Below are 16,835 nucleotides of genomic sequence, written 5' to 3'. Positions count from 1 at the left end.
TGAATTTATTTGACATTGGCTACTACTACTAGAAGATATAGTACTGAAGCTGAGTAAGTCTAGAAGATATCCTCGTATTCCTTCACCAGCCTGTTGCTATGACCTTATCCTCCCCAGCAAGTGTGTGGAATTATTGATGTCATTTTAGTCAGACATCAAGCAAAACAACACAGCCCGGGGGAAGAGGGTTAGGGTTTGGAAAATGGATGGGAATGGGGGTTTCTTTTTGGGTAGGTTTTGTTGAGAGAAGAAAAAAATAGCAGAGCATGGACAAACAATAATTGAAGATAAAGACAATCTTTGGTTACAAACTAAAGCTAAGCACATGCAGTCACACTCATAGAATAAAACAATGGATACTGTATCTGTATTGCGTATGTTGTTGGAGTTGTCCTGTTGAATTTGGTAAGTAAGTTGCATGCAGCAAACAATTCCTCTTATTGGCGGCACTCCTCCATTCCAGCTGACGCTTCGTCCATCAATGTTGGTGACCACTGACAGAAGACACCCTGTCCACTGCCTGCCTGGCGGATGTTGACTGAAACCCGGCCTGTAATTATTGAACGGAAAACAGGAAGTGCTATTACAATACCACTGATAAATAAATAAAAGGTATGTACGCTGTATGGTTCAAAAAGTGACACTTTGATTTCCCTAATAGACAGTACAATATTTTTGAAATTGCGTGCTCTGTCTGAGTCACCTTTTTAAGGATAAATAAGTATGGCCAAAATATTATAGCGGATCTTTCCCCTCAAGGTAGGTGTACTGTAAATTGTGTTTTAGAACAAAATTTGACCTTCCCAGCAATGCTCCCACCAAGACCCTTACTAAAGCCAGTCGCAAAAATGTAGAAGAACCCCAATCAGATCTCCAAAAACGATGCCTAGCAGAAAAATGGTTACAAAACGTACTTTGAAAGTAACAGTAGGCCCAAATACAGACCGTGGATTGTATTCAAACCCCTTGCAAGCAAGCAAAAGTATCCATAGCCAGCATCGCTCCAACAGTGCTCTACAACACCAGAACTGCGTTGCAATAGAACCCCCCGAAACACATGCAATCCTGCTGCTAGGGCTAACCCTAACGAACCCTAACTTACAAAAAGTGCCAAAACTGGTGTTTCCTTATGGATTTTGTCCAAAACACTTCTATCCGGTATTAGACCTTCCCAGGAATGCCCCAGGCAACACCCGCCAACCCACCCGGAAAAAAACACCCGACAACACCACCAAACAGCGAAAAAGCTAAATCTCATACTTACAATATCTCTCGGCCTTCGGTCCAAACGCGCCGCTGTGCAGCTAGGTCATCATCATCAATCATCATTCATAACTCCTGTTTTCCACCACGGATTTCCTGAAAAGCAAATGCAATCAAGATTAGATTGTCGCAGCAGTGCTTCGACAGAGACCCCGGCCGCAACCCACCCACGAACAGCAGGAAGCCCCCCAAAACGCTACATTGAGCAAGATGACAGAAGAAATAGCAAAAAAAAGGCTGTTCCTTAAGGATTTTGTCCAAAACACTTCTATCCGGTATTAGACCTTCCCAGGAATGCCCCAGGCAAGACCCGCCAACCCACCCGGAAAAAACCACCCGACAACACCCCCAAACAGCGAAAAAGCTAAATCTCATACTTACAATATCTCTCGGCCTTCGGTCCAACCGCGCCGCTGTGCAGCTAGGTCATCATCATCAATCATCATAACTCCTGTTTTCCACCACGGATTTCCTGAAAAGCAAATGCAATCAAGATTAGACTGTCGCAGCAGTGCTCCCAGACACCAAAAATCACCCACAAACACCCGGAACCCCGCCAAAGAGCACCCCAAAGGCAAGCAAGTCAGCAAAAACGACAAGAAATTTCCACCTCATATTTGGTCCAAAACACTTTTGTCCATTATTAGAGCTTCACAGCAATGGGCCCAAATCCGTCAACTCACCCGCAAAGAAGTGCAACACCCCCACAAGTGCTGAGTCTTTCTTCATTGGGCGTAATCCAGCACTCTGCTTTGAGGGAAATCGCAGTCTGGAGGAGGAGGCTAGAGGAGCATGTTCTTCAGAACTTGTGAACCTGAGGAATGTAGACTGCGGCACCTTCAAATCAATAAGCAAACAAGTGAAGACAGTTCTGCTGATGGTCTTGTTTTTGGGATTAGGTGATTAAAGTTTGAATTAAATTAACTGTGCAAACCAAAGAAAGAGAGACAAACAGGAATAAAAGTGAATAAGGACGAAAAAGAAAGTTCTTGATTCATTGTCTCATTTTCAGGGCTCGGTGTCAGGGAATAAGAAGAAGATTTCGTCATCATACTCTGCGAATTCAGGCAGGATGAGGTCAGTGCCACCGAACAGAGAACAAATCCCCTCATCTACGTTGCCGTCCTCCTCGTCTTCATGCGGCGTGCTTTCTCGTACTTTGTAATCTGGTAGTATGAGGTGCTGATTCATCTTGATCATTGTCAGCCGCTCCACATTTTTGGGCGAGAGGCGGCTCCGTTTGGGAGTTACAATGCCACCAGCAGCACTGAAAACACGTTCAGAAGACACACTTGCGAGTGGGCAAGACAAATAGTTTATAGCCAGGTTGGAGAGCTGTGGCCACAATTGTTTTTTGCCATGCCAATACTGCAATGGCTCATCATTAAGAAAGACCTCTGTTGAGTCATTCATATAGTCCTGCACCATCGACTCAAGGTCATCAACGGTTCCTCCACTTTGCTTACTTTTTGCTGTGCCTTTGACATTTTTTCGAGAACCATACCCAAGCAAACTTAGCCAATCCTCTACAACAGCCACTGTTACTGTTGTGTGTGGTGCAGATGATCCAGTTGCCTTTAACGGCTGAGAGGTCACTTGTGCCCCAGCCACAGGTGCAGAAGTGGATTCTTGTGACTCGGGATGGCCTGCTGATGCTGATGCTGATGTACTGTCTTCTCCTTCAATAACCTGCCGTTCTTTTTCAAACCTCTTGGCTGACAAGGCTAACCAATGTTTGTACTTTTGAACATCTGCATCAGCAAAAGGAAAGAATGCTTCGCCTGCCAGCGCCTTTTTGTAGCGTGGATCCAGAATAGTAGCACAAATGTAATGCTGTTCTGACTTGATTTTTTGAAGACGTTCATCACCACGTAGGCGCTCTAATAATTTCTCAGACAAAATAAAATGGTCTTTTTTTTTTCATCTTTTTCAAACTCAGAAGACACCGCCATCAGTTGGTGCTCCAGCATGCACAACAATGGGATAGTTTTTCCCAAATTACAGTCCTCCTGGCTGACTGCACGCGTGAAGAACTCAAAAGGACGAAGCATGTCTGTCAGGCTTTTAACTATGTCCCATTGCGCCGCACCCAACCGCATGTCCTCCTTCTGAGATGTACCCTCTGTGAAGAAATAGTGATTGAGTACCGTATACTGCTCATACAGACGCTCAAGCATGTAGAAGGTTGAGTTCCAACGTGTTGCCACCTCCTGGATGAGTGCTTTCACTGGCATTTGACGTTCAAGTAGCAGTCTCCTCAGATGCTTCCGGGCCTTAAAAGAATGGCTGAAATGGTTGCACATTTTGCGGCAGGTGGCCATTACCTCGAACGCTGGACTGTGTTTATCACTCAAGAATTTTTGAACTACCAGGTTGATACAGTGCGCCAAACACGGCACTCTAAAATAGTCACCCTGCCACATGGCCTTAACTACATTGGCGCCATTATCCGTGGAAACATAACCAATCTTGCGTTTTTGGGGGGATAGCATTTTCAAGACCTTTTTGTCAAACTCTTCCAAAAGGTTTTCTGCTGTGTGACTTTTCTCCAAGCCAAACATGGCTAGTGTTGCATGTTTCCGAGCAGCTTTGAAATCTTTGTCCGGGTCAACACCTGCGTTTAGCTTTGCTTTAACACCTGAAAAAGAGACCCAGTGTGCAGTGATGCACATGTAATCAGCGCCTGCGCCACTGGTCCACGTGTCTGTTGTCAGATGTATTGTGTGAACAGCACTCTTCTGCAAAGCTGCCCCAATCGCCTCCAGCACATCTTCATGTAGTGCTGGAACCGCAACTCTGGCAAAATAGAACCGGCTAGGAACCTTCCATTTAGGGCAGAGCGTTGCCACTAATTCTAGAAAACCTACCGCTTCTACAAAAGAAAAAGGGAGAAGGTCCACAGCTAGCATTTTAGCCAGCTTAGTGTTATACAGACGCGTCAGTGGGTGGTTGCGTTCATATGGCACGTCTGAAGTAAGCATTGTTCTAATGTTGCCCTGGACCAAGCATTTACGGGCTGATAATGACTTCGTTGACCCAATTTTGCTCGCTGGTGAACTTTTGTGCGTTGGTGTCTCACTCGCTCCAACACTCTTAGTGTGCCTCACATTGGGTGTGCTGCTAACAGGGGTACTGGGTGTAAGGGAAGTGTTTGACACGTCTTGTTCCTCCTCGTCATCATCAGATGAAACATCAACGTTTCCTTGAATTCGGCCTTTCTTGATCGCATCTAGGTGCGCAAACCATTTGACAGTGTGCTGTCTCCTAAGATGACCTCTCTGGCCTCCGGTACCATAGTTGGTACCTGGCTTACCACGACTAACTGCATCCTTACAAAGGGTACAAATGGCAAACTTTAGATTTTTTTGACAAACACTAAAGAAGTCCCAAACTGGGGACTTGAAGTGTCTGTGGGACCTGGAGGAGGCGGCGATACTGGTGGTGGTGGTCATGAAGCTAATGTCAGATGAAGTGGAGGATCTGGATTGCCCAACTTTTGTAAGTTTTGCACTTTCACCGCCATTAATTAAGGTCGAGGTTGACGGAGGTCTCTTCTTGCCAGAAAGAAATATGGAAGCGGGACGAGTTGGTGTACTACTTAACTCCAATGATTGTGGTGTTTCCACTGCCTCCTCATCGACAACATCATCATCATCATCACGCTCAGCAGCTCTTCGGGCTAGGGTCAAAATGTCTGTTTGCTGCATGCCCGCTGGGGCTGCAGTGACCTTTATGATGACTGGGTCGTCGTTGGCAGAGTCTTCATCAGCAGCAGTATCCGCCACTTCTTGTTGAGCCTCATCACACTCCATAACTCTGAGACTTTGGACGAGCTTCCTTCTACGCTTAACTACCTTTGTCGGATCATGGTGTGCCTCACTCTCAGACGGCTGTGGTGCTGGTTCCCAAGTTTGATCCGTATCATCAGAAGGAGGTGTGCTTGAAGAAGATGTAGACACCACCCTTGATCTCTTCCTTGCTAGGGGTGTGGAAGACAATGAAGGATCATCAGGAGGAGTGGCTTCCTCAAATGATAGCTCGCCTTGATTGTCGATTTCCTGATGTGCCCCTACTTCGGGAGGAACAACTATTGTGGGCACTTGTGACCCTCCATGCACCTCTGCTTGCGCATCTCCTTGCGCTGCCTCTCCTTCCACATGTACTTGGGCTTGCACTTGCACATGTGATTGTTGTTGCGGCTGTGGTTGTTCAACACTCGTCAGATGAGCTACAACAACCTGTGTTGATTGAGGGACATTGCTGCTGCTTTCTTGCGATGAGCCAACATCACTGGTCGATGGTGATCGAAGAACTATACTGGCTGCTTCTGCAGCACTCAAGGGCTTGGACTTAAGTTGGCGTGGTGGTGGTGGTGGCACTGAGCCCAATGGAGCGGGGGTGCTGCTGCCAGCTTGGTCCCCAGCAGATCCCGCTGCTGCTGCAGGCATACTTTTTTTTTTACTCCCAAAAAAAGGGGCGGGCGGCACACCAGTGTCCTTGGTAACTTGCTTCTTCTGCTCCTTACTGGCACCTTTCTTGCTAGAGGAGCTACGGGTTACTTTTTTTGGGGCCATCTTCTTCAGAGCAGGTCAGCAGGCAGCAGTTGCACGAGTTGCAGAGGGTTCTGTGTCCAGACGTGACGTCGCCTGACGTTATGCTGCACACACACACCGCTGCAGGACTTCTTCCTGGCACTGGTGGTTCTCTTGAGTCTTCTTGTGCACCTAAAAGCAATGGAAGACAGAGGAACATCAGTTCAGTTAAACACCCCAAAAAATCGACAAAACACAGAAAAATGAGCACAATCCCATGCCATCCATGATGTTTACATTGAAGACACCCCACAGAAAGACTAGGCCCATGCAACACTCACCACCCCTGGGCAAAGGGCCCCACCAGCAGGCCCCAAAAAACGACAAAAAACAATAAAATCAGCACAATCCCAGCCCATGCATGGCCTCAATGGTGTTTAAATTCAAGAAGACACCCCTCAGAAACACTAGGCCCATGCAACACTCACTAACCCTGGGCATAATGGATGAAAAGTAGGCAAAATAAGTGCAGGCCTCAGACACTGCCTCTCCTCAAAATGGCCCCTTACACCCCAAGCACATGTTGCCTGTACCAGCCAGCACTCAAGATGGCCACCACCACCACCCACATGGCCAGTCCACATCAACAGTACACCCCCAAAAAACAGAAAAACAGCCAGAAATCACCACAATCCAATGCCATCCATGATGTTTACATTAAAGAGAGTGAGACCACACCACAGGCACACTCAGTCCATGCACCACCACCCCTGGGCAAAAGGCCACACCAGCAGCCCCCCAAAAACGACAAAAAACAATAAAATAAGCACAATCCCAGCCCATCCATGGCCTCAATTATGTTTAAATTCAAGAAGACACCCCACAGAAAGACTAGGCCCATGCAACACTCACCACCCCTGGGCAAAGGGCCACACCAGCAGGCCCAAAAAAAGGACAAAAATCAGCACAATCCCAGCCCATCCATGGCCTCAATGGTGTTTAAATTCAACAAAACAGTTGTATCATGCACCCCTAACCAACCCTGGTCCTACTGGATACTGTGGCTACCCACAATATAATTTATTTAATGTTTACTTGCAGCAACTGTAATGCCCCAAACAAACTTACTTGTGAAAGTTGATTTCTAATCCAAAAGTGATCCAAAGACAGTCAAAAAGTCCTCAAATCCAAATATCCAGCAGCACCCACAAAAAGTAATCCTTCCAGCTCCAGATCCAAATGAAAGTGACCAGGAGATGGACAAAGCACTGGGAGGAGCCTGCTGGACAGGAACAGGAAGTTGGAGACTGTGGGGCACTTCCTTCCTCCCCCCCCCCAAAAAATGGACTCCTTGCAAAAAAAAAGGCCATGCAAATGTCAACCTGAGGAGTGATTCTGATAAAAATCATAATATTCTGAAGGTTTATCCTGTTTGCTGGTGATTTTCTTGTGCAGAATTGCAAAAGCTCTATTTCGCGAGTGCGGGATTGTTCCTTTCCGCCGCAACTACGTGTTCGCAATTGCGAACTCTCGCGAGGTGTGCTGTGCAAGGTGGCAAGCCGCGATTACGTATTCGCGGGCGCCAAACTCCCGCGGGATCACGCAGCAAGATCCAAAATGGCGCGGCACTCGCAAAGAAAAACAACTCTGCAAACGCTAAATGACGGAAAGTGAACACCGTGCACCACGCCGCGCGCCGCAACCAAGCAAAAAATCCGCCGCGAGCGGATTCACGGATTTTCGACAAATTCGCGAGAGTTCGCGGATTGCGAATTTGCCAAAAATCCGAAAAATCCGCGATCGGAGCGGATTTTACGCCCATGCTTAGTCCTGCACCATAATCCTTGTCTCACTGAAACCATCTGAATGATCGTCACCGAGCTGCTGCCTGCACTTCATCAAGAGGGCACTTCACCCTGCACAGCTTCCATTTTGCAAAACAACCGCGATGCTTGCCATGACCAGCTCGCCCCAACATGCCAGCCACAACAAGAAAGGTACTGTTATCAAGTCTTTCCACGCTTTCGCTGGCACGTACCGATGCAGTCGGCTGAAAGTGTTAGACTCTGTTGTTTTCGGCATGGAGGTAGCCACAGAAGGAGCTATCAACTCGTATGAACTGTGTTTTTGAGGTATTTCTGCAATTTTAAGGATATCTTGCGAAGTATATATTTTTAAGTTTTGTATGGTGGATTCTTATCGTTTTGGTCTTGTTTTGGATATATATAAATATTGGATATTTTTCTAAACTGATGTGTCCTTTTGTAGTGTTTTCACTGTATTACTGTTGGTTATGTGCAAATGTTTTACACACTGTCTCTGAGATAAGTATGACTGATCGTGCCAAGCTACCAAGGGGGTGAGCAGAGGTTATTTTAGAAGTGTATCCCCCTTACCCTGACTAGGAAGGAGGGTCCCTACTTGGACAAAGGTACCTGCATCTGCCATCTAGAGACCATCAATTATAACAGATGTTATTTCCTTTGATCTCCTGGTAGTGTATGCATGATGTACATGTAATATGAGTGGTGTTTGAGGCTTGGCTGGCTTCAACGCTGGTGGAACCCAGTGTGTCAGTCTTTGCTTGCCCCTCTCTCACATGCATTTTATTGTTTTATAGGGCACCTCATTCAGTAGTGTAGGGTGTCAGAGAAGTTTACGTCCCACACAATACAAAGCCAAGGAATCATGCATGTGTAAATCAGTCTTTAGGCTCTTCACAGCTGGGCTTCAGCAATGCTGATCCTACTCATTTCCTTTCCTTGGCCGGCCTCAATATGCACACATTATTGTGTCCATGGGTGGCCCAAGCCAGCCCCATATCCAAATGGCTGGGCCAGCAGGGAACATATAAGGATGCTGCCAGCCCCACCTATCAGGCGGTGAGATTACAAAATTCCACCTGTTCCTGTTGAAAGCTTTGAGAGAATGTGTTTATGCCCCACATAGCCACGGGCGACCCAAGACAATACAGGTCAGCTCACCACGAAACCTTTTAAAATTGGCATACACCTGGATGAAAAAAGCAGCCACAACTGGGCCTCAGGCCCTTCGCCCGTTACCCGAATGCCCGCTTTACCAATCCGACCCTAGGTGTCAGGGACAATGTTAATGGGGTACTCTTACTTACCTTCGCTCAACACTGTTAATTCCACATGTGATGTTGGCCAAAATCAGGGAAACTACCGCAGGAGGATAGGGACGAAAGTGAGGTGCCAGGTGGGGCAGAACAAATTATTATGCCAGGCAGCCACGATCATCAATTACTACCACTGGCTGTTTGTTGCTTTCAGATTCTACCTGGTGCCTGGGCTTGGCTTGGCTTCTGGCCTGGGAGGTGGCCGTCTGCACAATGCACATGCTTTGTACAGCCTCTGAGAGAGAGCACCACTACAAGATCGTCGGAAGACTTGGAAGGAGGAGAAGCTGTGGTATGTGAAAAGGTGAGGGATGGTGGGTGGAGACTGCTGGGTTAGGACAAAGTGATACGATTGGTGTGATATTGTACAAGGGCCATTATTGGTAGTGCTTTCATGCGCTCCTGTGATGTATTCCTATAGGTTCTGTATCGATCCCCCTATTCCTGACCCTATTCTGGTTAACGAGTTAACTAGCAGCCATCCCATGATGCAGAAACCGTTATCTGATTACGCCAGACCACGGCACAGGAGCGCGTTATCTGATTAGGTCATAACGCTTGCCATCTAATTAGGCAAGCAATATTCCTCCAGCCCCTGATAAGGCATACGGAGTTCTCAAAACAAATCAAACCTATGACAACCTGGGAAAAACCCTGCGGCCATTGTTTTGATTTCACCGAGAACTTCAGTAAAAGAATGTGCTAACGACTAGCTCGTATGACATCCTTATTGACGTATCTATGTCCATCCTTACGTCAATCTCGGCACCTTACAGGTATAAATATTACCGATATTGCCTTAAGCAAACACACGCGGTGGTGACGAGATCGGAGCAGCGAGACTTCCCGAAGCCCAGCAGAGAGCGAAGCCCACTAGCTGCCCCGCCTTCCTGACGCGCTGAGAACGAGACGCTGCCTTTCTCCTGCCGAGAAATCCAGCTCCGGCGCTTCCGAGCAGCCCTTGCAGGCAGCTTGGAATATCGAGACCTCAGACGAGAGATACTATCCCTCAACCATCCTAGACCTCAGGTACAGAACTGAATAACCCCTTGCAGAGAATTCTTGAATCAGTCACTTGGCAAAACAAACTTAACTTAGACTGCTACTTTCTATCCCCGCCCACGTATTAGGCTTAGGTCAGGTACACTGGGGTAGGCGTGGTTAGAAGCACCAGTTGAGTACGATTAGTCAAATGTTTATATGTATGTATCTATTTTATCCATTTTAAACCACCATATGGCTTAGAAACCATATAAATGTTTTTACAGTATTATTTTATACTTCTGCTTTTATTGTATGCACTTTACTTAACCATAAGTATTGCAATAATATCGATTCATTTCTCTTGTACGAGAAAAGAGACTGATCAATAAATAACATCTTTTATTGAACACGCCCGTCTCTTCTTTTTCTCTACAATCTGGTGAAACTAAGAATGCACGTACTGACTGAGTAAAATAAGTTGTCTTTTGTTTTCACACGACTCTAGAGATACACTCTTGATTAGGGGAGAGCAAAGTTGTCATGTTCTATGGTTGTCAGAAACTAAATCCCTTCTTGTCTATCCAGGGAGGTTCAACTCCTCCTTGTCTATTCGAGAAAGTTTCTAGTGAACTCTGAGCTAGCTGGCAAACCCAAAACTTTAAGTCTAATATCGACAGTAGAAGACCTAGTTAACGTCTGGTCTAGGTCTATACTATTGGAGGTATTATTCCAATGCGCAGAGCCTATTGGGATAATAGGAACTACACTACATGGCGCCCAACGTCTTTGGATAGGCGATAAAACTAACGCAAGACTTTAGAGTAACTCAGTCGTGCTTTTTCACTCAGACCCCTTTTTCCCATAATACTCCAAAGACGTCTGGAGTGGGTGAGAGGTAAAATCCGCCAAACCTCGCAGGAGGGAACTCCTATGTATGGTTCTTGGTTTAATCAACGTTGAAGGATACACTGTTCCAAAATATTGTGCATCTCATCTTTGTTTCCATAAGAAACCTGATCTGCAAACAAACAGAATAACCATCCTGACAGTAAAATGCCAGACAGTGATGATGAAAGAGAGAGAGCTAGAGTAGCAGCTGAAGTAATAGCAGCTGATAATACTATGCAAGAAGCAGACCCGGATATAATACTCATCCCGGTCAACATAAGAAGATCTATAACGTTAAAACTTATAGAAAATGGACTGACACCAAGAGGTGGTACAGTCATATTCGTAATTGAGGCACACGAATATCGGCAGACAGAGGTATTCTATTCATGGATAAACTTTCCAGCAGCAAATGCTGTAACAAAGGAGTTCCACTGTTATAAAATAGAGGAACCTCCGGATACCTACACTCCTTTCGAGGAAGTGGAAGTACCACTCAAATTCCAAGAGCATCTGCTCTTGTTTAATGGCGCCCTAAAACATAATAATCACATCACCAGGCTCGGTCCACTAGGTAGACCAGGAGCAACGTGGCCGGTCCTAGCCGGATACACACCACATCCAGACATCGAAAGAATGTCTGCAGCAGATGTTTTAGTACAAATAAAACAATTAATTAAAATATATAGACAACTAGTCCAATATTTAATGCGGACTTCAACCATCCAACCTGTAGTTAAAATCCCACAGCTGACCCCTCATCAGGGGAACACAAATAAAATTACACCACAGAACATACAGTCCTGCCTAGGTAAAGTACCAGCTAAACGGGAACAAATACCATTCTGGTTAGCACAAAAAATCACCCAAATAGAGGCAGTGTTTCCAGACACCACCCCTGTGGATAAACACAGGATTCTGACTATCTGTCTTCCAATGGGAATCGCACCACACGTGGAGGACTGTGACACTTGGGGTACAGTCTTTGCTTCCATTTACACAAAAACACATGGAGTTCCATCCATGTCAGTAATACCAGATGTGCTAAAACAAATTCAAGACGAATACGGTCCAGAACCCGCTTTAACTCTTGGTATGAAATTACTAAAAGACTTCAAGCAGGTCTCGGCAATATTACTAGCCAACATAAAAGGAGAAGCAGCGAATGTGGCGATCCGCCAGAGGTTAAAAGAGACAGATATAGCAGACCAACCAGCTGAAATTGCCAGAATTATAGAAAAATCCTATGAAGAACTAGGTAGAGATAGTTTGGGTGGAATACCAGTAAAGCCCCAACTAATTGAAAGTCCTGAAAAAATATTTATTAAAAATAATCTAAACAGTCAAAAGAAGAACTGGGATGGAAACAAACAATCCAATCCAAAAGAAAAGAGATTCCAGTCCAGAGGAAGGTCTCCTCGGCGGAGAGAAAGATCTCCGGACCAAGGACCCAAGTCTCCCAAAGGGAGCCCTCTGTGAAAAAATACAACCTTATAAATAGGGATAACATAAAGAAACCGGATAGATATCAAGATTTTGATACACGTCCCTCTCAATCTTTTCAGACTTCCTCGCAGAAATCGGAAAGAAGAGGACGATCGGAACCCAGGGAAGGGCACGTCAAGTCCAAAGACAAGGAACCTGCTCATCCAAATAAAAAATTACAGTTTCCAAAAAAGAAGGTAGCCAGTATTAAAGTATTCAACAATGCCGAGAATACTGAGGACACAGCTGAAAAACGGAGAGTGGGCTCAGACAATGCTAGACAGCGCAGCAGAAGTGAGCATAGCACGCAAAGTCCTTATGAATCATCTGGAGACAGTGGACACGAATGAATACATTCAGGTGGAAACTGCAGACACCAGAGTTAGCAAACCTCACAAAATATATGAAATAACTTTACGTATAGAAGGGGATAAGACTAGGAAAATAAGGGGCCTTTTTTGGGATAATCTCTCCAAGGGCTATGACATCCTTCTAGCTGAAAAAGATTGGCCACCAGAGTTCGTCAGGGAGTGCCCACATGGCGAAGAAATAATTATGCCTGCCTTCTCAAATCATATTCCAATTCATAAAAAATATACACTTGCAAGAAAGTGGGCAGTAGCTCAAGCTCCTGCTTTATATAAAAATCATGTAGGATGGGATGAGGACTCTCCTCCTCACAAAATCCAGTTAAAATCACAACCTACTGCACAAAGGCAGTATCCAATCAAGCAAGAAGCTAAAAAACAGGTAAAAGAAATTCTAGATCAACTAGAATACCAGGGGGTGATTGAAACTTGCACCTCACAAATGAACAACCCTTTGTTTCCTGTCTCCAAACCAGACAATTCATATCGTCTAGTTTTGGATTACAGACACCTTAACTCGTGTTGCAAAACTTTTGCAGTACAAAACTCGCATACTGCTGCACTAATGAATAACATAGTGCGCAAGAAATATAAAACAACATTAGACATCTCTAATGGATTCTTTTGTCAAAATATAGCACCAGAGAGCAGATACTTATCAGCGTTCTCAATAAATGGCGCTCAAAAAGAATTCTGTCGGTTACCCCAGGGGTACAAGAACAGCCCAGGAGTATTCTCAGCGAGGGTAACAGAGTTACTACAAACATATGATGACGAAGCATTATCTTATGTCGATGACATATACCTAACAGATGATGACTTGGATACTCACTTGAAGAGAGTGAACACCATAATACTTGGGTTCGCAGCAGAGGGTTACAAATTCAACTTTAAAAAATCTAGAATTGCCCATCTAACAGTCCTGTTCTTAGGATATGAATTATCAAGTGAAGGCAAAAGCCTGGCTGACAATTTCCTAGAGAAATGTGCCGTACTCAAAGCACCTAGAACACTAAATAACCTACAGTCAATTCTAGGCTTCCTAAATTTCGGAAGAACATACATTGCAAATTACGCAGAAAGGGTCAAACCCCTTTATGATCTATTAAAACCAGATTTAAAAAAATCAAATTGGACTCAAAAACACACAGAAATTCTGAGATCCTTACAAACAGATATGTTAATTAAAACAAAATTAGAAACACGTGATAACACACGCAACCTTGTGATTCGAGTCATCCCAGGAAGATGCGGATTCACATACCTGACCTCTAATGAGGGAGAAAAGGTACCAATTGCATTCAAATCGCACTTGTACACTAAAGCTGAAATGAAATTTAGCCCAACGGAAAAAATTCTTACTGCAACACAGACAGCTATAGCAAAAGAACGAGCCCTTTCACAAGGTAAACGAATAATAATCGTTACACCGATACCAGCCCTAGAGGCTGTAACAAAAGCAAGCATACCGAATGCTAAAGCGCTCCATCCGAGATGGATACAATGGGCTAATTCTCTTGCTGCAACAGACGTGGCATACGAATTTGATCCTAACTTAAAAACACAAGAGTTTCTCCAATACGAATTCGAATGTCCGACGCCGACCGAAATTCTGCCTCTAGAACACTACGGCTGTATAATATATACAGACGGATCAGCACAACCCGCAGTAGGAGGTAAACAAGCTTACAGTGCTGCGTGTGCGATTGTAAAAGGTCGCTGGCACGATGGGAAATTCAAACCAGCGGTCACTAAAACACAATCTCTAGGAGATTGTACAGCTCAGCGAGCAGAACTACTAGCATTCAAGATGGCGCTTGAAAATACCGATCGAGAATTCCCCACACTCATAGTGTGTGATTCGTATTATTGCGTTCAGTCTTACAATGAATACTTACAGATCTGGCTTCAGAATGGTTTTAGGGATGCAAAAGGAGGCACAATCAAGCATAAAATGCTTTGGGAACAAGTAGTTCTTTTACAAAAGGAACTACCAAAGACTCACGTGATACATACACTGAGTCATCAACGTGATGGCGTTCACGTTGCAGGGAATTCATTGGCTGATGAGGCCGCGAAGGCAGCTGTGCAAACGGCTTCCGTAGCTGCCATCACTCGGTCAAAAACAAAAATAGACAGCGATATATTACAAGCTGTCAGCGCTACAGTAAAAGATGCGATAGAAACACTCCCGAAAGGCTTTCCAGTAAAGTACTCATACATAACTGATGCAAATAATGTTCCATTTGCTCGAATCCCTGGAGTGGGGGATAGAGTAATTCCAAACATGGAACATAGGTTAGGACTCATCATAGCGGCACACGAAGGACTTGCTTCTGTACATGCTGGCGTCTCAGCCACAGTATCGTTATTAAAACAGAGATACTGGTGGCCACAAATGAGAAGACAAACCAGGAACTATGTTCTAGAATGTGAAATATGTCAAAAAATGAAAGTATCAACAGTGAGACGACCAGCACAGACCCCCCTTCTAATCTCGGATAAACCATTAGCCTGTGTTTACCTGGACCACTGTGGTCCCTTACAAAGGGATGGTAACTATAAATATATCTTGGTCGCAGTGGATTCATGCACGAGATTCATATGGATGTGGCCCCAGCGAACGGCTGACGCCAGAACTGTTATAAAAGATTTGCGAGTCTTTATCGGCACATACGCAATTGGCATGCTGCATTCGGACCAGGGTCCTGCTTTTAGCTCTAGAGCTTATAAGGAGGCCATGGTCAGCATGGCCGTTACATTGCGGTATTCTTGTCCATTTCATCCCGAGGGAAACGGAATTGTTGAAAGAAAAAAACGTGACATAAAGCAATCTATAACAGCAAAGGTATTAGGTTCGGGAGCTGGGTGGGTCAAACATCTAATAAGTGTCCAACGTAGTCTAAACAACTTGCCAAGAAATTCTCTGAGGGGATTCAGTCCGTACGAATTACTGTTTGGAACTAGGATGCTAGTCTTAGATCTTGACAGTCAGACTTCAGTCGTAAAAGAAAAAAGCTTTGATATCAAAGATCGTTTGGCTATTTTACAGGACTTAAACGAAACAAGAAAAGACCTGAGCAACATAAAGTTGAAACAGCAGCCAACAACCACTGAAGAACCACCACCTGTCCCAGCAAGACCTGTCTGGATTCCAAAAGTCGGGGATCTAATCAGAGAAAAGATCGCGGTAAAGAAGGAATTTGGGCCTTCTTACAGAAAAGCAGTTCCTGTCTTGTCCATCAACGGGACAAGATCAGTTGTACTACTGCCGCTTGCTGGTAAAAAGGAGAACCGAGTTGTATCCATCGACCTGGTAAAACCACAATCATGTGGCCGATAACAAACAGTAGGCCAAGTGGACTCCCGATAAGTAGTAGAACATCAAGGTTTGCTACAAGTACAGAGGTGCTAACTAAAAGGCTAATCACATTCGAAACGCCTACAGAACAACGACAAGGACTATGCAACAATGCAATGGAACTCACACCTCTGAAAACCCAAATAAAAACATTTAGTAGAGACACACCAACCTACAATGAAGTAACAAATGAATATGCTGAAGCTGCAAGAAACAGTAATCCTGAAGCAATTGGAACAATAGACAGAACGGCATCCGGCTACTTCATCAACTTTGAAGATTCTTCTGAAGATCTAAGTGAATCAAAGACACAGCCATCAACAAAAACTTTTAAAGATAAAGCTAAGGAACTTTTGAAACAGCTGAAAGAAACCTATCTGATTTCTCCGTGGATTGAATTTTGGGTGTCATTTGGTGTATTTATCCTGATACTTTGGCTCATCATGATACTATGTTTGGGACGCTTCATTGAGGGAAAATATGCTAAAATGGACACAGCAAGCCAGAAAATCAACGTGATCCTCAAGCCACACACGTCTTCACACGTCAAGAAAAGAGAACTTTCTTCAGTCAATTTCACAGCCAATCCTATACCGGGTGGGGTAGCATGGGACAATACTGACTATGAAATTTATGGTCCGGTAGAGATCCTCAAATATCCACACCAAATCAGGATCTCGTTGAGTGACTTTGTAAAACCAAACTCATTTGCTGATGATTGGGACTTTGAAAGTATTAATAACATGATGTCTGATCTAGTGATGTCTGCTAAATTTACCAAACATGATTATTTGCAGGGTTCGTCTAATTATGAT

This window comes from Lissotriton helveticus, chromosome 9, assembly GCF_964261635.1.
Source record: "Lissotriton helveticus chromosome 9, aLisHel1.1, whole genome shotgun sequence".
Classification (NCBI taxonomy): domain Eukaryota; kingdom Metazoa; phylum Chordata; class Amphibia; order Caudata; family Salamandridae; genus Lissotriton; species Lissotriton helveticus.
This window is presented reverse-complemented; position numbering follows the sequence as displayed.